Raw genomic sequence first — 26,439 nt, forward strand, 5'->3', positions numbered from 1 at the left:
TTTGTCACAGAATGGGGGGTGTTTGCATCAAATGTGATGACTTTTGGACTGAAGAATGCCCCACCTACTTTTCAAAAATATATACAAGAGGTATTTGCAGAGTACCTGACATCCTTCATGAAGGTATTTTTGGATGATTTCTCAGTTTTTGGAAAGGTGGTGGAACACTTGAATCACTTAGCATTATGCTTTGCTAGATGTAGATTTGCTGTAAATCCAGCAAAGTGTGCTTTTGCTATTAGTAGGGGAATTCTACTAGGACATATCATCTCCCAACAAGGTATGGAGATTGATCCTAACAAGGTTTCAGCAATTCAGAATGCAAAAGCACCAAAAAACATCAAACAACTTCAAAGATTTATAGGCCAAATCAAATGGCATTGTAGATTTCTAAGATATCTTCCAGATATTTGTTATCCTCTCACAAAGCCAATTAGAGATACATAACCATTGATTTGGGGAAACCCTCAAGAATATGCATTCAGCATTTTGAAAAAGATGCTCATAGTGGCACCTATCCTACAACCCCCTGATTGGTCTCTTCCTTTTGAAGTATTTGTAGATGCTTCAGATTCAACAGTTGGTGCAGTCCTAATGTAACAAAAAACACCAAAATGGTTCAGACCTATGTACTATGCAAGTAGGATCTTAACCAAACATGAGAGAAACTATGCAGTTACAGAAAGAGAGGCACTTGGTATGATTTATGCATTGCATAAGTTTAGACATTATTTACAGGCTAATAAGGTAAATTTTCATGTTGAACACTAGGCTCTGATTTATTTGGTCAATAAACAACAACTAATAGGAAGGCTTGCAAGATGGATGCTTTTGTTACAAGAGTTTGATTACAATGTGGTGCATAGACTAGGAAAATAACATGCCATAGCAGATTATTTAAGTAGACTCCACTCAAGAGAACCTTCGACTGACATCCCATATGAACTCCCTGATGCAGGTATTGTGACTCCAAAAATTGATATTTTTTATTTGGCATTGGTATTGTTTTTCTCTATGTTTGATAAGAGTTTGAGTATCAAGTGAAAGCCTAGCAACTCTCACTTATTTCTATTTTCTAAGATATTGTATGGGATTGAGAGGATGAGTGGAATGGATCATTGTAAATACCATGTGTATGAATGATAAATACCTTGGTATGAGGTGAGAGTTATTTGTGTATGGGATATTATGGGGTTTTGAGAAAATAGGAAGAGTGAGTCATATAAAGAGGTGGTCTCATGTCCATGTGTTCCAATAATATAAGAGAGGCAACATGCTAAGCGTGTGGAAGGCATGTGGAGGAGTGTGGAGTCAAGAGGAATCCTTCTAGAATTCCTATGTGGAATAAGGAGGATGTGAACATATGGAAAAGAGAGGGTCCCTATGGGCTCCATCTGGAGACGCTTGACTTTCTCAATATTTTAAGAGTCTTGAGTATCTTTTGATGGGACACATGGCAAGAGTAGCCAAAAAGGACATGGATGGTGACATACGGGCTTATGTGATTGATGGGGAAAGGAATCTATAGGCAGCAATTGTAAATGGGTGAAGGAGGGTGACAAAATCTCTATAAAAGGAGCCCTCCTCTCCCTTGTTCATCATCTCTTCCACCATTAGGCCTCATGTTGCTATAGCTCTAGTCTCCTCAAGCCTCTTCCATGAGTCTTCTCTCCCTCTTGTAGATATTCTCTTATGTAGACTCTTGAGTCCATCTCTCTCTAGTTCATCTCTCTCTATGAGTAGTCTTGGAGATTCCGCACCCTCTTGTATGTATGAAACCTCTTCTTCTCCCTTGTGTTTATAGTATTTTGAGCTGCATTGGAGTGGAGTCTCACTCTATTGACAATGAAGATCACTTCGTATTCCCTCTCTTGACTCTCTCTTCCCTTTTCTTTCTTTCAAAGCCTTAAAAGTTCTTTCTATTCAGCTGCTCATTGCACACACATGGTCCATCCATTTCCCCAGCTACCAAGGGAGTTACTTACCCTCTTCTTGGAAAAATCTATGAGTGGTGGATCGTTGATGAAAGTGGAGTCTTGAGGGAGCATCCTGCTCAGGCGAAATTAGCATGGGTGGAGGGCAATTTTTATGATAGTTTGACCCCCTATTAGTGTTTTGCTCATAACTTTCCGCTTGATAGTCCTACTTTGATGAAACTTATATCAGCGCAAAGATCTCTTCAAGGTGCATGTCTTTGTGTAATTAGATATATAATAAAATCATATAGCAAAAAGTTATGAGTCTCTGTGTTTGATAGTCTATTTTCATGACAAATTTTACCCCCGTCTAGTAAACTGCCCATAACTTTCTAGTTGCTTCTTTGTTTCTTACCAAACGTATATCAATGCGAACCCATTTCAAGACACATCTCTATATGTGTTTGAATCTTTGATATCATGTCTCTATTGAAAGTTATAGGCCTGTGTGTCTAATGATAGTTTGTAGAGCCCAAAAACATTGAATAGGGATCAAAGAAAAAAGCTAGTATTGCAAAGCACACCTTTCCTTATCATTGCTGGAGTGTTGTACAGAAGAGGTATTATCATTAGGAGGTGTGTTAAAGACCATGAGCAAAAAGCTGTGTTAGCAGAGGCACATGGAGGGTCAGCAGGAGGCCACTTCTCAGGTGATACCATGGGCAAGAAAATCTTGCAAGTTGGATTATGGTGGCCCACAGTATTAAAAGATGCACACAATTATGCCAAATCATGCTTGTCATGTCAAAGGGATGATAGACCAATGGATAGTGATAGAATGCCACATCAGCCCATTCTTCCATTGGGACCTTTTCAAAAGTGGGGATTGGACTTCATTGGACCAATCAAACCTGCAGCCAAATTCTCAGGTAATCAATATATTCTTGGTGCTATTGATTACTGCACTAAATGGGTTGAGGTTGTAGCATTAAAGACATGCAAAGCTAGAATAGTTACATATTTTTTGTATCACAATATTGTAACCAGATTTGGTATTCCCATTGAGATTGTATCTGACAAAGGAACCCATTTCATCAATAAAACCATTAAAAAAATGACCAAGATGCACGTGATGCTGCACAAAAACTCCATAGCATATTACCCACAAGCCAATGGATTGGCTGAAAGCTCCAATAAGCTCATGATAAAGGTTTATAGAAGAATAATTGCTGATCACCCAGAGGATTGGGATTAGCATTTAGACTCAATGCTTTGGGCACTTAGGACAACGCACAAGGTGGCCACAAGATTGACACCTTTTAGGCTAGTGTATGGTTGTGAAGCAGTGGTACCCATGGAATTTATTGCAAGAAGTCTTAGAGTAGCAATTGACAACAAACTTTCCCCAGAAGACTCCATCAATGCTAGGTTGGAGCAACTTTTACAATTGGATGAAGATAGATTAGCCAGCTCCCATACAGTTGACATCTCGTTGACATTATCCAAAAAAGGAGGGCAGCTTGGATCAATAGAAATATTAAATTCAAGCTTTTCAAAAAAGGAGACTTGGTGTTGATGTTCAACACTAGATTGGGCAAAATGCTAGGTAAATTCAAATTAAGGTATGATGGTCCATTCAAGGTGATTGATACATATGAGCAAGGGACATTTCTCTTGGTAGACCTGTTGAGATATCAAGCTCTACCCCCGATATATCTCCTGGATGACTATCATTTATGTCACCGCCTATGTTAGTTGTACTCGTGGTGTAGTTAGACTACCATGTATGTTTTTGGTTTGGGTTCACATATGAACCACGTATTCTAGGTTTTGACATATAGGGTATTTCCCTCTTCTATTGTATGGTTGTTGTGTGCAAAAGTGAAGAAAGGCTTCACCCTCCAACCTTGTGTCCTCTCTCTTTTGTGTGTTGTGAAGAAAGCTGAACTTGAGTCTCCTATCTCTCTCCCTCTTTCTTTACATGGTATCAGAGCCTTGTTCGTGGTAAGGAGCTCAAGAAAGCTAGCCAAGTTTGTGGTGTCCTGGTAAGAGGACCAGTGTAGCTTTCCTATTTCGAGTTTGGGAGCAAATCTCTGCAAGTAGCACAGCCAGAAGTGCAGGAGTGCACTGCTTCAGATTGAGAGGTCCTTCGCGGTGCGGCGAGAGCGTAGTATATGCTGCGGGAATGGGCAAAGCCCTCTCCAACTTTATTTTTCTGATTTGAGGCCATTTTGGGGCCCGTTTTGAAGGCGGAAGTTCTTCGCAGGCACTCAGAAAAAGGCCTTGTTTTTGCTGTGCGACCACCGCGCGGCTAGTCGGTGGAAAGGTGCCACAGAAATTGCATCGTATGCCTATGTGCAGAGATATTGGGAGTTGCAGATTCATGCCTGTTGCCTGTTGATGCAAAATCGTCACGAGGAAGTGACTGTGTGGTGAAATACCACTTTCGTCAGTGTTGCAGATCTGCCCCTGTGAGGCTTTTCGCAGAAGTTTTGCTATTTGCCCTTGTGAGGCATTTGCTGTGTTTACAGGTTGCTGTTGCAATTCGTGATTTGTAAAATGTCTGAGAATCTGTCTACCATTGTCAGTGAGAAGCTTGACAAGAACAACTTCCAAGCATGGAAGTTTAGGATGACAAACTTCCTTATGGGAAAGGGAGTTTAGGATTACATCAGTGGTGAAACTGCAGAACCAGTTTTGGGTACTGCTCCCACTCCTGCTGAATTGAAGGCCTTTAAAGAATGGCATGAAAAAGCCAGAAAATGCCTGTATTGGCTGTCTGTTAGCATTTCAGATTCTATGATTGTGCATATACAGGATGTAGAGACGCCTAAGGAAGCATGGGATACATTGGTGAAGTTGTATAGCACAAATACCAAAGCACGAAAGATGCAGCTAAAGCAGGAGTTGCACAATGTGCAAAGGAAAAATCTGAATATAAATGAGTATTCCTTGAAGGTGAAAGGCCTTGCAGATTCTCTTGCCTCCATTGGAGCACCTGTTGATGATGAGGACTTAGTGTCCGTGACCTTGAATGGTCTTGGGAAAGATTATGCACAGTTTCGGACATCCATTGGAGTCCGTGAAACATTTCCTGATTTTCAGGAACTTATTGCTCTCTTGCTGAGTGAAGAGCAAAGGAATGGTGGTTCAGCCACCTCAACTTCTCAAGAGACTGCTTTCTACTCGAATACAGGTAGAGGCAGAGGTAGAGGAAGAGGCCGTTTTGGTGGCCGTGCAGGAAATCAGAACCAACAGCAACAACAGGAAAACCAGTCCTATGGAGGAGGACGTGGTAGTTCTAGAGGCAGGGGGAGCCAAAGATGCCGTGGTTCATGGCAAAGGAACCAGCAAGTAAATAGCAGCACAGAATGCTATTATTGTGGAAAGCCTGGACACAAGGAGAATACATGCTATAAAAAGCAGAATGACATCAAAAGTGGGAAGTTGCAGCAAAGCAACTATGCATCATCAAGTGGGCATGGTGACGACAGAAATGAGCACCTTTTTGTGATGCAGCATATGGTTAACTCCATGTCAGGAGATGCTGCAGCTTGCAATGATGTTTGGTATGTTGATTCAGGTGCCTCTAACCACATGACCAGTCATGGTGAGTGGTTTCATGATGTTAGAAATTTGGATAAGCCAGGTTATGTTGAAACAGGTGATGATACTGCGCACCCAATTACGCAGGTTGGTAAAGTGCCATTGGCTATGCAGGATGGCAAAACAAAGTACTTGGCAGATGTACTTCATGTTCCAAAAATCACTAAGAACCTAGTTTCAGTTGGCCAGATGGTTGAGCAAGGTCTGCAGGTTAGATTTAATCCTGATGGATGCTTTGTTGAGGACCTGAAAAATAAGTGCCGCTTGGTTGCAAAAGGCAACAAAAATGGTAGAATGGTCACCTTGGATGTTGATATGCCTGAGGTGAAAGCTGCTATGTTTGCGCATGGGAGAGATGTCATTGCAGATATTGAGATATGGCACAAGCGCATTGGGCACGTGAATATACAAAGGCTGAAATCTATGCAAACGAAAAACATTGTTGCAGGTTTGCCTAAATTCAGAGTTGAGGGAATGCAAAAGGTATGTGAAGCATGCCAAATGGGTAAGCAGGCCAGACATGCATTTCCTAAAAATGCTAAGGTGAGCAGAAGACCTTTGGAAGTGATCCATTCAGATGTTTGGACAACCAAAGCTGCTTCTATTGGTGGATGCCATTATTATGTGACATTTATTGATGACTACACAAGGAAGGTGTGGATTTATTTTATGAAGCACAAAAGTGAAGTGTTCAGCCATTTCAAGGCTTTTAAGGCCATGGTTGAAAAAGAGAAAGGTGTGCATATTAAAGTGCTAAGATCTGATGGAGGGGGAGAGTACTTTTCAGAAGAATTTTGTGAATATCTGAAAGAACAGGGAATTCAAAGGAAGTACTCATGCAGGTCTACCCCTCAGCAGAATGGGGTTGCAGAAAGGAAGAACAGGCATATTGCAGAAGTAGGACGGGCGATCCTAAATGAGAAAAACATGCCTGATTATTTTTGGGCTGAAGCAGTAGCAACTGCTGTTTATATTATGAACAGAACCCCCACTGCAGCTGTCCATGGCATGACGCCTGAAGAAATGTATACAGGCCAAAAACCAGATATTTCTCACTTGAAGGTATTTGGTTGCATAGCTTATGTTCATGTTCCTGATGAGAAGAGAACAAAGCTGGATCCAAAGGCAGAAAAATGCATCTTTATTGGATATGCTCAGCACCAGAAAGGGTATCGCTGTTATAACCCTTCCACCCGCAAAATGCAAGTGAGCAGAGACGTTGTTTTTGATGAAATGAGTAGCTGGTATGCACCAACTGTTATAGTAGGAGATGCAGATGCAGGAAATGGGAATGCTGCAATAAATGTAGAGCAGCAATCTCAAGCCTTGAGTGGACCCAGAGAGTCCTCTACTAGTGGATCTAATGCATGGACAGGGAGATTGAGATCTAGTGAATCGTCACATGGCAGCCCTGATAGTGTTGTGCAGGTATCACATAAGGGAAAAGAAAAAGTGGACCATGCTCCAGTGTTTGATGTGTCTGCTGGTAGCTCTCATGTTGATGGAGAGTCAAGTGGCTCTGAAATGAGCCTTGATGAGGAACTTGGGATTCCTTCTGTTGTTACACCTGGTGCAAGGAAAAGCAGGCATGATTTAAAGACTCCTGCAACTGATCCAGTTGTACGGAGGTCCACTCGTATTAAGTATCCAGTTGATAGGCTGAGATATGATGGGTATACAGCACATCACTATGCTTATATGGTCAAGGTTCTAGAGGAGCCAGAGCCCACATGTTTTGAGGATGCAGCAGGGCATAAAAATTGGGAAGCAGCTATGGATGAAGAGATGGCTGCCTTGGATGCAAACCACACTTGGGATTTGATGCCTTTGCCTCATGATAAGAAGGCTATTGGCTGCAAGTGGGTTTACAAAGTAAAGCACAATGCTGATGGGTCTGTTAGCAGGTACAAGGCAAGATTGGTTGCCAAAGGTTTTGCACAGACATATGGAATTGACTATGAGGAAACTTTCAGCCCAGTTGCAAGGATGGCAACCGTGAGAGCCGTAATTGCTATGGCTGCTGCAAAGGGATGGTCTTTGCATCAGATGGATGTGAAAAATGCCTTCTTGCATGGTGATTTGCAGGAAGAGGTTTATATGATGCAGCCAGAAGGTTATGAGGATAACTCACACCCCGATTTTGTATGCAGGTTGCGCAAAGCCTTGTATGGCTTAAAACAGGCGCCGAGGGCATGGTCAGACAAGATAGGGCAATATCTTGTCACTATTGGATTTCAGATTTCCAATTCAGATTTTTCACTTTATGTGAAAAGGACAAACAGAGGGATTGTGCTTATAGTCATCTATGTTGATGACTTGATTATTACAGGTGATAGTGATGCAGACATTAATGAAGTGAAGCTGCTGTTGAAGCAGAAATTTGAGATGAAGGATTTGGGAGAGCTGCGTTACTTCTTGGGCATTGAGGTTATTAGATCCCCGAGTGGGATATGGCTGTTGCAAAGGCAATACGGTTTGGACATGCTGTCCAAATATGGGATGACAGGCTGTAAGCCTATCTCTGTTCCATTGGAGCAGAATGTGAAGCTCAATGCAGAGTCAGGTGAGCTTCTTGAAGATATTACTATGTACAGGCGCATAGTAGGTAGCTTGATTTACATGACTATAACTAGACCAGATTTGAGCTATGCTGTGGGGTTGGTGAGTCAGTTTATGCAGGCACCGAGGAAGCCACATTTGGATGCGGCTAGGCGCATACTGCGGTATGTGAAGTCCACATTGCATTATGGACTGTTTTATGAAGCTGGGTGTGCATTACAGGTACATGGATACACAGATGCTGACTGGGCTGGTAGTGTCTCAGATAGGAGATCTACTAGTGGTTTTATGTTTTCCCTTGGGAGTGGTGCCATCAGTTGGAGCAACAAGAAGCAGCCAACAGTTGCCTTGTCGAGCACAGAGGCTGAGTACAGGGGTGCAGCAATGGCTGCATGTGAGGTAGCTTGGTTACGGAAGCTACTTGGAGATATGGGACAGTCAGTTCATACAGCAGTTGTCATTCATTGTGACAACATTAGCAGCATCATGCTTGCTAATAACCCAGTTTATCATGCTAGAACGAAGCACATTGAGGTGCATTATCACTTTGTGAGAGAGAAGGTTCTAGCTGGTGAGATTGATCTTGTCTATGTCAGCACTGAGGAGTAGGTGGCTGATATTTTTACAAAGGCATTGGGTACTGAGAAGCTTCGCAGATTTAGGAGCTTGCTTGGTGTACGTGAGATGGATTTGAGCTTGAGGGGGAGTGTTGAGATATCAAGCTCTACCCCCGATATATCTCCTGGATGACTATCATTTATGTCACCGCCTATGTTAGTTGTACTCGTGGTGTAGTTAGACTACCACGTATGTTTTTGGTTTGGGTTCACGTATGAACCACGTATTCTAGGTTTTGACATATAGGGTATTTCCCTCTTCTATTGTATGGTTGTTGTGTGCAAAAGTGAAGAAAGGCTTCACCCTCCAACCTTGTGTCCTCTCTCTTTTGTGTGTTGTGAAGAAAGTTGAACTTGAGTCTCCTATCTCTCTCCCTCTTTCTTTACAAGACCTACATGGCAACTCCTTTGAGAAACTAGTCAATGGTTTTAGACTTAATCCTTATATTGGTCCTCATCCCACACAGGCTAAGATCAACACAATCTCACTACAAAACCCTTCTGAGGTACATAGTTATACAGTCTCTGTTTTAACCTATCAGCTCACTAATGGGGTATCATGTAGTGTTTAATGGGTGATTGCAAGGATTGTGGCATAAAGAAGTTGGCCTGCTACCCCTTGGAGACAATGAAGGAATAGAAAACCGTCACTGTGAAAGTATCTAAATATGTAAATACTATAGACAAGCATGGAAATAAGAAGAAGAGGAAATATCTTATGAACAAAGACATGCAATGTCGGGAGTTTTTGCAGTTCTTGAGAAGTAAAATGAAGCACTTTATCAAACACAACTACATAGCTCGATGGTGGTAGGTGCTTCAATTCAAGGAATGTATTCTCAAATTCCCTGATGATGTGGTTGTCTCAGTTGTAGACTTCACAAAAAATTATGCTTTCAAAGAAAAGAATGAGATTTAGTTAATGCATTGGCATTTAGTACAAGTCTCAATTTTTGTTCATATAACTTACTACCATAAGGCAAGAAAAGTTATTAAAACAGTTTACTTCTTTATTTCAGATGATAGGCAGTATGACACATTATTTGTACAACATTGTTTCATGTTACACAAGATGTGGTTGAAAGAACAAGGAGTCGCATTGAAACGACAGTGGGTTTGGTCTGACGGGGCTGCCTCCCAGTTCAAGGCTTGTAGGCCTTTCTATTTTGTTGCTAGGTATGGCGGAATGACAGGCATGGAAATGACTTGGAACTTCTTTGCAAGTGGGCATGGCAAAGGAGAGCATGACGGAGTAGGGGTTGTTATTAAAAGAACTTTAACACATGAACAACTAAAGAAAGACAGTGCTGTTTTAAAGTGTGCAAGCAATGTTGTTTCTTTCTTGCATGCCAACTTATCTGAGGGAGCTATAGCCTCTTATGCATCCAAACAAAGGGAGTGTGCTTGTGTATTTTGGGAGATAAAGGTAGGAGATGTGAATAGGGAAAATAAGTGGAACTATGAAGCTATTCCCAATTCACATTCTTTACATGTTTTTCATGGTTACAACCCACAATATCCATCAGGCCTTGCTACCAAACATTTGTCATGCTTTTGTGATGCATGCATGCATGGGCTTTGGAACAGATGTACCAACAAAGCACATGTGCAACCTTGGGGTTTTCACAAATTGGTACCTTTGCCATATATACAGCCTACTACAGATGATGAAGATGCATACACATCTGCAACTTTTAAAGGCCATAATGATGTGTTAAGCAATGCTTTGCATGTTGGTGACACTTTTGCAGTCAATGTTGAGACCAATAATGTTGAGGATACATATTTTTCCCTACTTAAATGCACTGCAGAAAAATAGCAATCTGATCAAGACTATCTTGATGATTGGGGAAATGTCATAGCGAGGGATTCTTATGTCATTAAAGGCATCTTCTACAAACAAACAGATCACTATTCCTTTAAACTCCTCATGACTCAATCGATAGTCCACATACTCTTGCACCTTGTGCGTTGCATCAAGGTACCTATGGAGAGTCTCCGAAAATGAAGAAACATTTTTTCAAATCACTCTAGATACCTATGAGGTCATATATAATAGCATGCCCTTTGATGTTGACATGTAACAATCTAATCTTTGAGGAATAGTTGCAATATGAAGTGTTTGGAATTTTTGCAATACAAAGTGTTTGGAACATTCAAAAGGTAATCTGTGTTAACATATACGCTAACATGAGTACACTAACATAAGTATGCTATCAAGTTGCTAACTTCAATATCCTGACATAAGTACACTAACATAAGTATGCTATCAAGTTTCTAACCTGAGTATCCTCACATAATTATGCTAACATAAGTATGCTAACATAATTATGTTAACAAGTATGCTAACATCAGTATCCTGACATAAGCACGCTAACATAAGTATGCTAACATATATATGCTAACAAGTATGCTAACATTTGTATCTTGACATAAGTATGCTAATGTATACATGCTAACATCAGTATCCTGACACAAGTATGCTAACATAAGTATGATAACAATTGTGCTAACAAGTATGCTAACATAAGTAATCCATATGGCCCTTGAGGGGCAAGGGCCATAATCGACTTGCCATTGGACATATGTGGCATGTCTATATGGCCCTTGCCCTAAAGGGGACCCCTCAAGGACCATATTGACATGAAAGGGAACCTGTCAATGCAAAGTGGTATTTTGTATATTGCAAAGTTGTTTCAGCCTGCATCCTTTTCTTATGGCTCATTATGCTCATATGTTTATTTCAAATCTGACTATGATCTGCTTAAATCTATTCAAGTTTGTCCATCGTACTATCAATCGTTCCTTTTCTTTGCATCCTCATAATCCTTGACATCATTCAATAGTAGTTGCACTGATAAACATATTGTCCCTTATCATCCTTACAGTAGTGTGTGTTGCTATAATCTTGGCCTACATCCCTTTGAGGATGGTTCTTTTCTCATACTCTAAATGGCTACCATATTTTTAGGACATATATAGTAATTGGTTGCTACTAGTGGGTTAGTGATGTTGCTGATAGTGGTTAGTGCTCTTGGTAGTGGTTGGTGCAACTGCTATAGTGCTGATGTTAGTGGTTCGTGTTGCTAGTGCTACTGTAGTGCTGCTAGTGATTGGCATAGCTGCTATAGTGCTATTGCTAGTGCATCTACTAGCGGTTGGTGCTGCTTCTATTGCTGTTGTTAGTGCAGCTGCTAGTGGTTGGTGCTACTCTAGTGCTCGCTCTAGTGCTATTGTTAGTGCTACTCCTAGTGGTTGGTGCTATTGCTCAATGCTACTACTAGTGGTTAGGAATGCTACTAATAGTTAGTGCTGTTGCTAGTGGTTGGTGCTACTACTAGTGCTACTATATAGCATTAGAAGATGATAGCTTGTCATGCTATGTGCATTTTGAGGACATTGTATTAATTATATTTACATTACACTATAATAGCAACATTGCCTTGCTAAACGACAATATTATATTGAAATAGCTTGAATATAATGTTTTCATGTACTAAATGTGAGACCATTGCATTGAAAGAACAAGGGCATTGTTCATACATTATATTATAATAATATTGCATTGACAAAAACATTGCCTTGCTATAATGATTCCACAAATGATAGTCTTATTTGGTCATTGCATTTCACGAAGGTTGTTAAGAGCACACATGAAAAGGAAAAAGTTTCAAAGACACGAAGTAAGAGTTGAAATAAGAACACTTCAAACGAGTCTATTTTACAACTGGAAGAGGAATCCAATCAGTTTATGATATCCAAACAGGCACATAGAAGCAAAAAAGAATGAACTCTATCAAAGTGAATATTTATATACAAAAGAAGTTGGTTTCCACTATATGCCTTTGCTTCCACCCTCATAACTCAGTCCAACAGCTATATTTGACCATATACTCCAAAATGTCAATGGATTCCATATCATGGAACATGTCATGCTCAAATGGTGCTATGTAGGACTGCCAATCCTCCATTTGAAGCCAGAAATATAGCCACGGTCTGACACCGTCCATCATCCAAAATAATACTGTTGGTTGTTGACAACTACGTGAACTAGTTCCAAATGGTTGGCAAGTCCTTGAAGATAATAGGCTTCTCATTCAACAAATCTCCATTTCTATTCACCATGAGTCCAGCATTATAGCAATCTTCCTGAGCCAGAATTGTTATCTTTTCAAAATGTTGTGGAAATCATGCACGGAGGATTTTGTTTACTTTTGTTCTTCTGGATGTGCTCCAAATAAACACTTCAAACGATGACACACAAAAGTCCAAGAAGGCAACACCATCTCTACGGATAAACACGGTCTGCCCCTTTGACTCTTTGTGCCTCCTTCCCTCCTCTGTTGCCTCTTTCACCACCTAGCAATTGATTTTGGGCATGCATTCTTTTCAAGATTTCTATTGACGTGGATGGACAACTGCAATCCTGCTTTTGTCTCTTCCACATGTACTGAATCGGGGACCAGATTGTTTGGTTTAATATATTTGGAAAGATTTGAAATACATGTTTAAATATAGATTTAAATAATTTTGAACAAATTTAAGTTCAATAAAAAATAGATTTAAACAAACCTAGATAGATTTAAGTAGATCATAGTCACATTTGAAATAAACATATGAGCATAATGAATCGTAATAAATATATAAACATACAATCATAATAAACCATAAAAAATCATAGTAAATCATATAAAGTTAGACATATAAAATCAGCATATAACATCAGATAGATAAATTCATACATTGAAAAGACCAAAATGAGCCATATAAAATCAACATACAGACATATAAATATCCCAAAAATTACTTAGCCTAAATGGCTTCGATACAACAGCTCTGTGCTATGCTCTACACACCCCAATATACAGCCTAAATGGCTTGGATACAACAACTTTGTGCTGCACTCCACACACCCCAGTATACTATGTAGTGGGAATGAACCTAGAACCTAGGAGATCTCGGCCCTTCTTCCTCAGCATCCTTTTCAACAGGTGACTTGAGGGATTGGCCGCAGTTGTAATATCTTCTGGGTCATATCTTGCATCCATAAGTTCTTTCAATAATTTTATCAACCTTTTTTGCAATTCCATCCTGTAGCTCTAGAGTTGAAGAGTGTGCAGCTTTATTACATATTGATGTAAAAACAATGACAATACAACAACGAAAGCTGAAATAAGCAGAGTACCTCTAGCTAGTATGTTTCTATCAATAAAAAATTATATTATAATTGCGATCTAACTAGCACATGAGTCGAAGTCTGCCAAGTTAGTACTCTCTGCATGAATGCTAACCAAATAACATAGTGTAGCTGGGACCAAACATATACTAGTTTGCGCCCAATAGCATAACTTGTGTGCTGAGTAGAATATCTAGTATTCCGAGTAAGGTACCATAGAACATAAGCTAGTTAGCTTCAAATATATGTCAAATGGGGGTTTCCATGGTAAGAGAACCAATTTACAAGGGTTTTTCTCAAAATAGGGTATTTTATTTATCATATATAAAAAGGACTAAGATGTTGAGAGTTCACGCTCAACATCATGTGATCATGTGTGCATAGCACCATCATGTGATCATATGTGCATAGCACTAACCTTATAGAGTGCTATAAAGGAAAGGGTTAGATCCCTCAACCCTAACCCTAAATGGGTTTGTATATATTCTATTTTTTCAACTAAATCTAGTGTACAATGAGTCATTTGTGGTGTGCTTTCTAGTTGTGCCCTCTCTCCTCATCTCCACTCTTCTCCTCTCCCCTCTTCATATTTTGTCATGGTATCAGAGTTCCCTTGCCTTCCACTGAGGCATTGTGATTCTTGAGAGTGCAAGAGAGATTGTGAGATTGAGAGTTCTCTTGAGTGATTGTGAGTTTCTTTGTTTGCTTCCGTTGAGAGAATTTCCGTCGATTCATTTGATTGAGAGAGAGTTTTCGTCCACTATTATTTTTGTGTGAGAGAGAGTTCTTTCAATTCATTGCTTCAAGAGAGAGTATTGAGAAAGGTTTGCATTGAGAGATAGAGAGATCTTGTTGCTGTGAGAGAAAGATTCTTATTTTGAAAGAGGGAACTGCCCACATTTGAGAGACACTGAGAAAGAGCTAGGTCTCTCTCCAAAAAAATAGTGACCTCCAAAACCCCTCGGCCAACCGAGCTCCAAAGAGCTTAACACTTCTAGCAATCCTAAAGCGAAGGCTATCCATGATTTAAGGCCTCAAGGCAAGGTGGCCTACTATGATGGATAGTCTTTAACCACACCTGCATCAACGAGATGGCGCATGACAACTTGACCTCCACAAAGCTCCTTCAACGAGCTTCTACAATAGCGGCTCCTACACCATGCTGCATGCGCCATCGACTACCCAATAGTAGCAAGCTCTCTAAGCTCCCTACGCACGATCCTCCAAGCACCAAATAGATGGTCTAGTGAGCTCCAACAGTTGCCAACGGAGCTAGCAAGGGCCCTTCTTCAGCACGCTCTGTTAGCGACCTTTGATGGACGACTCTTATGCATTATTCAAATGACTGGCTTCTTCTGTAGAGGAAAGCTCTGACAAAACATTTGCCTCACAGCGGCTCCACTAAATGACAATAGCAACCGAATCTAAAACTTGCCAGCAACCTCTACAGCCCAAACATCCATCAACCAAATTGTAACGCTTCAGACAACAACGATCTCTTCTTATAGCTGGCCATTAGATCCGACCTACACCCCGACCTACACCAACAGACGCTCAATGACTCCTTTGATCAACACTACCAGCACGGGATACCAGTAGTGCTCCTCCTCCACTAGTAGTGCTTTGCCTCCAGGAGTGTCCAACATCACCAGAGTTCTAGCGATGGCAGACTTCATAAGGATCCAAAGGCCACAACTCTCTAGGCCATAGCTTTGGTTTCTACTCCAACATGGGTGATCTCCTCCAACCGCTCCAAGCCTACAATGTTTCATCAGAATCTTGAAGATTTTGGTGGCCCTCCGTCTGACATGTGGCCTTATCACCAACTCTACCCTTAGTGTCACCACACACAGGTTTGGTTCATAGTCTGCCATGTGGCAGACCTTATCTACCATGTCATCCTACTAGCTCATCAGGCCACATCACCACCAACTACCACATCAACAGTCCAGTCAGCAAGAGCCATGTCATCACCAACTGCCACATCAGCATAGCCATGTCAGTCGACATCATGTGTCACATCATGATTACCATGTCACCTTTGCTGACATCATCATCTGCCACATCATCAGTGCCATGTGGCACAATGGACCTTTGCAGGCACACATAGTGCTCCACAGTCACTGCATGTGACCACTCCTGCTACCTTAGCATAGGGCTCTGCAAGCACAACTCTTGCTAGGCATAGTGGCACATCATCACTGCATGTGACCCACAGTGACACATCATCATTGAGCACCATTTGCACTCCTTTTGCCCCTCCACCTAGATCAAGTCGTATCTCTTGATCTAGGAAGAATTTGAGGGTGCTCCAAAAAGGAAAGTCGCTCGATTTTTTGTGCTCTACGCACTTGTCACATCATGCACACATTTTGGTGCAAGTTACACTCACATTTGAGCCTCGCCAGCAAAACCACTTCCTTCACACACATTCGCCTCTACATCGATGCATCTGACCCAGCACTTAAAAAGAACAAAAGAAAAGGAATTATTTGCTGTTCTTTCATCGATCGATGGTTGGTATAGATCTAGATCAGAGTAGACTAGATCGCCAAAGAGGGGACACTTTGCATTTCCCCAAGTTGCCAATCTAAGCCATGCCCAAAATTCTCACAACTAGTACCTACTCGGAGTTAGTCCATACGCTCACATACGGTTTCACATCATTACATTACCTGAAACCTTACGTCTATTAGTTCAGTGAGCAGACTTCAGAGAGTACAGAGGCATTGCAAATTGTTTCAGTGGGCAGATAGCACTTGATTTCACACACACATGTCACCATTGTAAAGCCTATTTGGCTTTCTCACGGCATTGTGCACATCATTTTAGCCTTGTAAAGCCTCTTGGCTTTTCCTGGCATCATTTGCCACAAGCCTTGTAATACAGATTAGATTTTATATATTGCAGTTCTATCTTCACCGTTGACAGTTCAGAGATTTCACTTGCCATAGTTAGTGTATTTGCAGTTGATTCATACAGAGATTTTCACGACACTTTTGAGTACATTTCTTGCACCATGTCTATGACTAGCAACCTCAATCTAGAGGCATCTGCTAAGACAACTCCAATTATGGTACATGGAAATACCGAATGGAGACCATTCTTGTACTTCAAGACAAATGGGAGTATGTCGATGGGTCTATACCCAGACCATTGGACAATCCAGCCACCAGTTGCTCTACTCCACATGTTGTCACAATACCAACATCGAGATCTACAAATGCACAAATAGTTTTTGCACCAATAGCAGATCCTGCCATTGCCCGAGCTCAGGGAAAATGGGATAAGAAAGACAAGTACACCTATCATTTGATCAAGCAAAATGTGCAAGATGTCATGCTAGGACAGCTCAACACAATCAAGACATTGAAAGAAGCATGGGATATGTTCGCAGCTCTCTACAAGTCCAAGAAAACATCCAAGATTCTCACCCTGAGAAACCAAATCAACCAGAGTTTTTGCAATAGCAGTGAAACCGGTCATGCTTATGTACTCCCAATAAAAGACTATAATAATCAACTTGTAGTAGTAGGAGAGACTATGAACCCTGCAGAAATGGTTTAGGTCATCCTGAATGGACTAAGAGAGGGATACGAGAATCTAGTCTGGAGTATTGCCATCCAATAACAAATTCCGACACTGGAAGAACTTCAGTCAGTCCTACTTGGTGAAGAAATCTGGATGCAAGCCATCCAAGCACACAAAGGTCATTCTAATGATCATGCATTCATAGCTTCAAGAAGAAGTAGAGGCAAAGGCAAAGGTAGAGGTAGATCATTCCAGAGAAGTGGTAATCATCATCAGCAACAAAATCAAAGTAAGCATCAACATCAGCATCAGCATCAGCATCAGGATCAACATCATCCTCAGCAGCATTAGAATAAGCAAAGAGGAAATCATTCCAATCGAGGAAGATTCCAAGGACGAGGGAATGCATCCACCAATGTGTCAAACATCCAGTGCAACCACTATCACAAGTTTGGACACTATGAAAGAGATTGCCGCAAGAAGTAGTACAACCAAGGCAGTCAATCCAACAGCAATCGAGCAAATTTTCAAGGCAGAGGAAATCATCGTGGTGGACATTCTAGTCACAGTCATTTTACAAATGAACATGGGAATATGTTTCTCTCAAGCGAGGAAATTTTCTAGTTAATAGAATTGGTGTGGCTACTGGGATGGAAATCTCCACGGCTAGTGGTGTAGAATTCGTTACTCCTATGGTTGCATGTAATTTTGCAGTACCTTCTGTGTGAGGTTCTTTGCTTATGCGCCTCCAATCCGCATATCTTCTGCTCGCAATTCTTCATCTCTACGACTGTAGAACTTCTCAGTTTCTGTGCCTTTAGCCTGTGGTTCCTGCACATCTTCTGGGTTCCTATGTCTTCAGCCTGTGGTTCCTGTGCATCTTCTGGGTTCGTGCGCATCTTCTATGCGATGCCGTGCATATTTTGGTCGACCGCGCCTGCAAAATCGCTCCTATGCATTTGCAACACCCGCACCCCCCCTGGTCACAGCTAGTGCATCTGTGCATCATGGACAGATCATGGATCACAACTGTTTTCCTGGGATCCTACATCTTCTAGTGCACTTGTGCATCGTGGACAGAATTTTCCGGCTCCTACAAAAGATCTCGCCCCCCTATCCTCTTCTTCTTCCCATTCTCTTTCTCTTTCTCCTCTTCTCTTCTCCTCTCCTCTCCTGTCTTTTTATTAAGGAGTGGGAATTGAACCCAAGACCTCCCCATTCACAAAAGGAAGACTTACCAATGGGCCAGCAAATAGGAAGTGATGAAAGTGTGATGATATTGCTTATATGGTGAGATCTCATCAACTATAACTCTCTAACCGTAGCGAGTTTCCTCTTGTTGTAAAAATTCACTATTGATCTGGAAGCAAAAACCACCCTACTATGAGTTCCCCCTCCCCTCGGATCTCCCCCCCCCTTATCTCCTCCTCCTCACCCCCACCCACCCCTTGCTAGAGTCACTCTCACCACCCATCAGCTTGCCACCTCTTTTCTTCCTTCCTCTTCTCCTCTCCGTGTTGCTACAACATGGATTTCTTCTTCCTTCTCCAATTTCTCCTCGAGACTCAGCCCTGAACCAAAGCCCCCAAGCAAGGGTCTCAAACCAAACTCAGCTAACTAAGGTGGCATACTAACTGAGCCACTAACTAGAGTACATAAAGATAGCTGTCATCCAGCTATTATTCATGGGCAGTGTACCAACTGCATCTGCAGCTAACAAGTTGGTGACATAAATACACAACAATCACCCTGGAATATCACGAGTGGAGCTCGATATCTCAACAGGGAGGAAGGGTGGAGGAGGAGGAGGAGGAGGGAGGATAAGGAAAGAGGAGGAGAAGGGAGGAGGAGGAGGAAAAGGGGGGAAGGAGGAGGAAGGAGAAGGAGATGGGAGGAGGAGAAAGGAGGAGGAGGAGGGAGGAGGAGGAGATGGAGGAGAAGGATGAGGGAGGAGGAGGAGGACAAGGGAGGAAGAGGAAGGAAGGAGGAGGAGGAGGGAGTTCAAGGGTAGAGAGTGCAAGGGTAAGGGCATGCTAGAACACGATAGTGTAAGAGAACATGGATGCAATGGAGATCAATCACATGAACACAATAGTGAGCTTGAACACTAAACCCCAAAGAGTGGGAGCTTCATTCCATTGAGAGATATTTATACATAATCTATAGGTACCTCTGTGGTGGGACCTCTTTTGTAGGAGACCTTTTGGACAAGAGTCCCTCCACTTTTGGGGGGGACCTTTTGGGTCTCTACACAAAGTGGGGACTTTTTGGATCTCTACACAAAGTGGGGGGACCTTTTGGGTCTCTCCACAAAGTGGAGGGACCTCTGAAAGTGTAGGCTTTTAGTCTTTCTCTCTCTAGATCCTGATTTTGCAAGTATGATTGGATCTTTTCTAGAGAGGATTTTTGCTATCCTCATCCTTTAAGATTTATCATACTATCTTTCAGTATCAAGATATTACAAGCAGAGCTTTGCCGCTACTCTACACACACAATGCTCTCATAGTTGTTGTCCTAGACTGCACTTCTAGCCCTTGTTGCCACAGGGTTAACAATAACAATAAGATACTTATTGTTTGTATTGTTATGGAGGAGAAATTTTCTTTGAAATCTCTTACTTCGCCTGTTGTAGCGGAGCAATTAAAACAAAATCAAAGAGGAAGCTATCCATAAGTAATTTCTAATTTTCTATGTTTATGTAATTTTCTTTTGAATTCTATGAGAGATTCAAATTTTTTTGTGTTCAGTTACCCACTCTTGTTTTTTGTTTTTTGTCTTTGTGTTTGTGTCTACGTTTGTCCAATCCCCCCAAATTAGACATGGGATCACGTCGCACGTTCGACGAGTACAGAAACCCTCGTAGGAGGACACATCATGATCTCTACTCTCCAAAGGACTTTGATTCCACTCAGGCGACACCTCAAGGGCCTGCCCCTACAACTACTACCCCTGGCCTAACTCCTCTTGGACCTAGCACTTTGACTACCCATTGGGAAACTCCTTTGCTAGTAGCCCATGGCTTTGTCGGGAGTCTCGATGAGTTTGTTGCACAGATGAATGATGCAGAGGCAGCAAGATTCTTCTCTCTGCTATTGCAGTGCACCTAAGCTCTTCTCGCTCCTACACCGATGGCTATTCATACTCGACAATCGTCCCCTCTAGCCCCTTCGACTGAGCGGTCATCACCTAGGTGTACCCATCATAAGGGAAGGAAAAATAGGAAGGGTCGAGGCTGTTGTGCTAATTTGAGAGATGTAGACGAGTCAGCACACTCACATCCCTACAAGTCTCCACTTGGTCATGAGACCCAGTACCAATCAGGTCCCTTGCCCTCTCCTACTCCTCTCCTACTCCTCGCTCCATAAGCGCTCGCAAGCATGCCAAAGGAGGCATGGGATACTTTGATAAAAATGTATAGCACAAATACGCAAGCCAAGAAAATGCAGCTCAAGTAGGAGTTGCATAATGCGCGGAGAGAAAATATGAGCATCAATGGCTGCCACATGAAGGTGAAGAAGATTGCAGATGCACTTGCTTCCATTGGGTCACCAGTGGAAGATGATGATTTAGTTTCTGTGACCTTGAATGGTCTAGGAAAGGATTATGCATAGTTCTGGACATCCATTGCCATCTGTGACAATTTTCCTAATTTTGGGGAATTGATTGCTCTTCTAATTTCTGAAGAGCAGAGAAATGGTGGTGCATCTTCTTCAGGAGGAACTTCAAAAGAAACTATCTTCTACTCAAATGCTGGAAGAGGTAGAGGCAGAGGTAGAGCAAGCCGATCTGGAGGTCATGGTAGAAATCAGAATACGCAGCAAATTCAAGAAAACCAGTCCTATGTGGTAACTTTAGAGGCAGGGGGAGCCAAAGAGGTCGTGGTGGATGGCAAAGAGGCCAAAATGCAAACAACAATGTTAAATGCTACTACTGTGGTAAAATGGATCATATGGCTAAAGACTGCTACAAAAAGTAGAATGACATCATGACTGGAAAATTGCAGAAAGACAATTATGCATCCTCTAGTAGACAGGGTGATGACAGAAATGAGCATTTGTTTATGGTGCAGCATATGACAAATTCTGTAACAAGTGCAGAAGAAAGCAATGATGTGTGGTATGTTGACTCGGGTGCGTCAAACCACATGACAGGTCACGCTGAATGGATGCAGGATGCAAGAAAAATAATGGAAAAACTAGGATTTGTGGAGACTGGTGATGATACTGCACATCCTATTGTGCAGATTGGCAAAATTCCTTTGTCTATGCAGGATGGGAAAAAGAAATACCTGTTTGATGTATTTCATGTCCCGAATATCACCAAGGACCTGGTTTCTATTCATCAAATGGTTGAGCAGGGCTTGCAGGTCAGATTTAATCCTCATGGATGCTTTGTTGAGGATATGAAAAATAAAGGTCTCTTGATAGCAAAAGGGAAGAAGAAGGGCAGGATGTTTACATTGGATGTAGACATGCCTGAATTGAGTGCAGCAATGTTTGCACATGGGACCGGTGTAGTTGCAGATATTGATATTTAGCATAAACGCATTGGTCATGTTAATGTTTAGTGAGTTAAATTAATGCAGACCCAAAATATTATTGCAGGATTGCCTAAGTTCAAGGTTGCAGAAATGCATAAGTTATGTGAAGCCTACCAATTTGGAAAACAGGCAAGGAAACCATTTCCTAGACGTGTTCAAGAGAGTAAGAGGCCATTGGAATTAATCCACTCTGATGTGTGGACTACTAAAGCTGCATCTATTGGAGGCTGTCATTATTTTGTCACTTTTATTGATGACTACAGCAAAAAAGTTTGGGTGTATTTTATGAAAAAGAAAAGTGAAGTGTTTGGGAATTTCAAAGCTTTTAAAGCTATGGTTGAGAAAGAAACAAGCCTGCAAATAAAATGCCTAAGGTCAGATGGAGGGGGAGAGTACCTCTCAAATGAGTTTGCAAGGTTCCTGCAAGAGCATGGCATAAAGTAGCAATATTCATGCAGTCATACCCCATAGCAAAATGGACTTGCAGAAAGGAAAAACAGGCATATTGGTGGAGAGGTATCTCGTGCCATGCTCAACGAAAAAGACCTACCAGATTATTATTGGGCTGAAGCAGTTGCTACAGCAGTCTACATAATGAAGAGGACTCCCACTGTAGCAATACATGGCATGATGCCAGAGGAGAGGTATACTGGTAGGAAACCAGATATTTCTCATTTGAAAGTTTTGGTTGCATTGCCTATGTTCATGTGCCAGATGAGTTGAGATCCAAGTTGGATCCAAAAGCTGAGAAGTGCATCTTTATTGGTTATTCTCTACATCAAAAAGGGTATAGATGTTATAAGTTTACAGTGATCAGAGATGTTATTTTTGATGAGATGAGCAGCTGGTATAAACCAATAAATGTGATTGATGATGTAGATGCACAAAATGGTAATGCTACATAGAATTCATAGTAGCAATCACAAAATATTAGTGGACCTATAGTGTCCTCTAGCAGTGGTTCACATACTTTGCCATGGACAGGTAGATTAAGATCAAGAGAATCTCATCAAAGCAATGCAGATAGTGGTATGCAAGTATCACAAAAGGGAAAAGAGAAAGGATCAGCCCATGGTTGATGTGAATGCAGGTCACTCTTATGTGGATGGTGAATCTAGTGGCTGAGCAGAACAAAGCCTTGATGATGAGTTGGGTATTCCTTCTGTTGTTACACCTAGAGTAAGGAAGACAAGGGATGCTTTGAGAGCACCTAGTAGTGAGCCTATTTTGTGCAGGTCTACCAGAGTTAAGTATCCTATGGATAGGCTAAAATATGATGGATTTACAGCCATTCACTATGCCTATATGGTCAAAGTGATACATGAACCAAAACCCACTTCTTTTGAGCAAGCCATGGGAAAAGAAAAATGGGAGAAAGCCATGGATGAAGAAATGGATGCCTTGGAAGCAAATGCTACATGGGAATTGGTGCCTTTGCCTAAAGACAAGAATGCAATTGGTTGCAAGTGGGTATATAAGGTGAAGCACAATGCAGATGGTTCTGTGAGCAAATACAAGGCAAGATTAGTTGTCAAGGGGTATGCACAAACATATGGCATTGATTATGAAGAAACATTCAGTCCGGTTGCAAGGATGGCAACCGTAAGAGCAGTCATTGCTATGGCTACATCAAAGGGATGGTCTTTATATCAGATGGATGTAAAGAATGCCTTCTTGCATGGTGATTTGCAAGAAGAGTTCTATATGGAAAAGCCACCAGGTTATGTGCATGATGTTCATCCTAAGTTTGTTTGCAGGTTGAAGAAAGCCTTGTATGGCTTGAAGCAAGCACCCCTGACAAGATAGGATAGTATCTTGTCACTAATGGCTTTCATATTTCCACAGCAAATTTCTTACTTTATGTGAGAAAAATAGAAAAAGGTATTATGCTACTTGTCATTTATGTTGATGATTTGATCATCACAAATGATAGTGATGAAGATATCCTTCTTGTGAAAATGCTATCAAAGCAGAAGTTTGAGATGAAGGATTTGGGAGAGCTATGTTACTTCTTGGGGGGGAAAGAATTTTAGTGAGCTTTTTAATGTGAGCTTTTCTACAATTTCCTTTGTTTTTGCGAGCTTTTCTTAGAAATCCATACGTGTTTTTATTATAAGAAAGATGGGGAGGTTAGAAAGAGGGGGAGAGGATATAGGATATGTTCATTTTCATAGCATGTGGGAGGGGTGGAAGAGTATATACTATGCACAAGGGGGGGCGAATATGAGTGGCAGTAGGAGGCAAAAAATTATGGAAGATATGTCCATATTCAAAGTAGAAGGGAGGAACTATGGGAGATATGTTCATTTTAGAAGTGTATAATTTGAAACTTTTGACCTCATATTTGGATTCCTCGTCGAATTCCGGTCATTTTGAGTACCAACATGACCATATTCCGATAAAAATTGAAAAAATGGTGTTTTTGTCATTTTGGCCTTTTTTTGGGACTATTTTGAGTAGCGCAAACTCAAAATAGGCCCAAAAAAAGGCCAAAATGAAAAAAACACCATTTTTTCAATTTTTATCGGAATATGGTCATGTTGGTACTCAAAATGACCGAAATTCGACGAGGAATCCAAATATGAGGTCAAACTTGTCAAATTATACACTTTCAAATTTCCCACATGCTCTCCCTTCCCCTTTGCATTTAGTAGATGAACATAACTTTCACATTCCTCATCCTCTCTCTCCTCCTTACACTCCTCTTTGCATACCTTATAAGTTCCCCCTCTACGTTCTCCACTATGATAACAAATATATGTTCCAACTCCCCTCCCCTCCCTTCTCCATGCCACCTTACCCATGTGCCCATCCCTCCCCCTTTCCTTTATCTCCCCTCCCCCCCCTCTCTCGTCTTAACTGCAACCACAACCCAAATTTTCAACCCACCCTACTCCATGAACCCCCCCCCCCCCTCTCTCTCTCTCTCTCTCTCTCTCTCTCTCTCAAGTGAATGAAAAGCTCGCAATATTCATGAAAATTGAAAAAAAGCTCATGACAAAAAGCTCACAAAAAAATCACACCCCTTCTTGGGCATTGAGGTGACTAGGTCCACAAGTGGGATATGGCTCTTGCAAAGGCAGTATGGATTGGACATGCTGTCCAAATATGGGATGACGGGTTGTAAGCCTATTTTAGTTCCTTTGGAGTAGAATGTGAAGTTGAGCGCAAATGCAGGTGAGCTTCTAGAAGACCCTACTATGTACAGATGCATAGTAGGAAGTTTGATTTATATGACTATTACCAGGCCAGATTTGAGCTATGCTATTGGGTTGGTAAATCAATTTATGCAGGTTCCAAGGAAACCGCAATTGGATGCGGCTAGATGCATACTGAGGTATGTGAAGTCCACATTGTAGTATGGACTATTGTATGAGACTGGGGTTCAGATACAATTGCATGGATACACTGATGCTGATTGGGCTAGTAGTATTTCTGATAGACGATCTACCAATGGATATGTGTTCTCTTTTGGGAGTGCTGCAGTCACTTAGAGCAGGAAGAAATAGCCTACAGTTGTCTTGTTAAGCACAAAGGCTGAGTACAGGGGTGCAGCAATGGCTGCATGTGAGGTAGCTTGGTTGCCAATTGTCATTTATTGTGACAACATGAGCAGTATACACTTGGCAAATAACCCAATCTATCATGCTAGAACAAAGCACATTGAGATGCATTATCACTATGTGCAGGGAAGGTCCTAGTAGGTTTTATTGATCTGGTTTATGTCAGCACAGAGCATCAGGTAGCTGACATATTCACAAAGGCATTGGGTGTAAAGAAGCTGCACAAATTCAGAGACCTGCTTGGTGTGCAAAAATTGGGATTGAGCTCAAGGGGGAGTGCTGAGATATTGAGCTCCACTCATGATATGCCGGGGTGACCGTTGTGCATTTATTTCACCAACTTGTTAGCTGCAGATGCGGTTGGTACACTGCCCATGAATAATAGCTGGATGATAGCTATCTTTATGTACTCTAGTTAGTGGCTCAGTTAGTATGCCACCTAGGTTAGCTGAGTTTGGTTTGAGACCCATATATAGGGTTCATCTATTCCTTTTGTACTAAGAGAGAGTTCTTTTGGCTTTCACAACTAAGAAGAGGAAAACTGGTTTTAGCCTCCACCTTTGTGTGTATTCCCCCATTGTGTATGTGAGAAAGCTGCAAGTGAAACTCCTTACTTCTCTCCCACTCTCTTCACAAACGCTTCCCTCAACCCACACTTTGTTTCTTGTGCCTTGACCTGGCTATTCAGCTTTTGTCTCGTAGCCTCTATCTGCTTCTCTTGCAAGCCATGGCAAGCTACATGTTTCCATTGATGCCATGGCCACAATCAGTCTAGAATAGACCCAGAGAACCTAGGTGGTGAGGCAAGCAAAGAATAAAAGACAACTTACAAAAAAGAAGACAATAGCAAACCAAAGTCTGCACAAGGTCACGTCAAGGTGCATGCAGGTTGCAGGGCATTTGCAGGGCAGGTGCAGGTTGCAGGTACTTA

This window comes from Dipteris shenzhenensis, chromosome 27 (assembly GCF_047967505.1).
Source record: "Dipteris shenzhenensis isolate YYH24624 ecotype China chromosome 27, Dip_SZ_1.0, whole genome shotgun sequence".
Taxonomy (NCBI): domain Eukaryota; kingdom Viridiplantae; phylum Streptophyta; class Polypodiopsida; order Gleicheniales; family Dipteridaceae; genus Dipteris; species Dipteris shenzhenensis.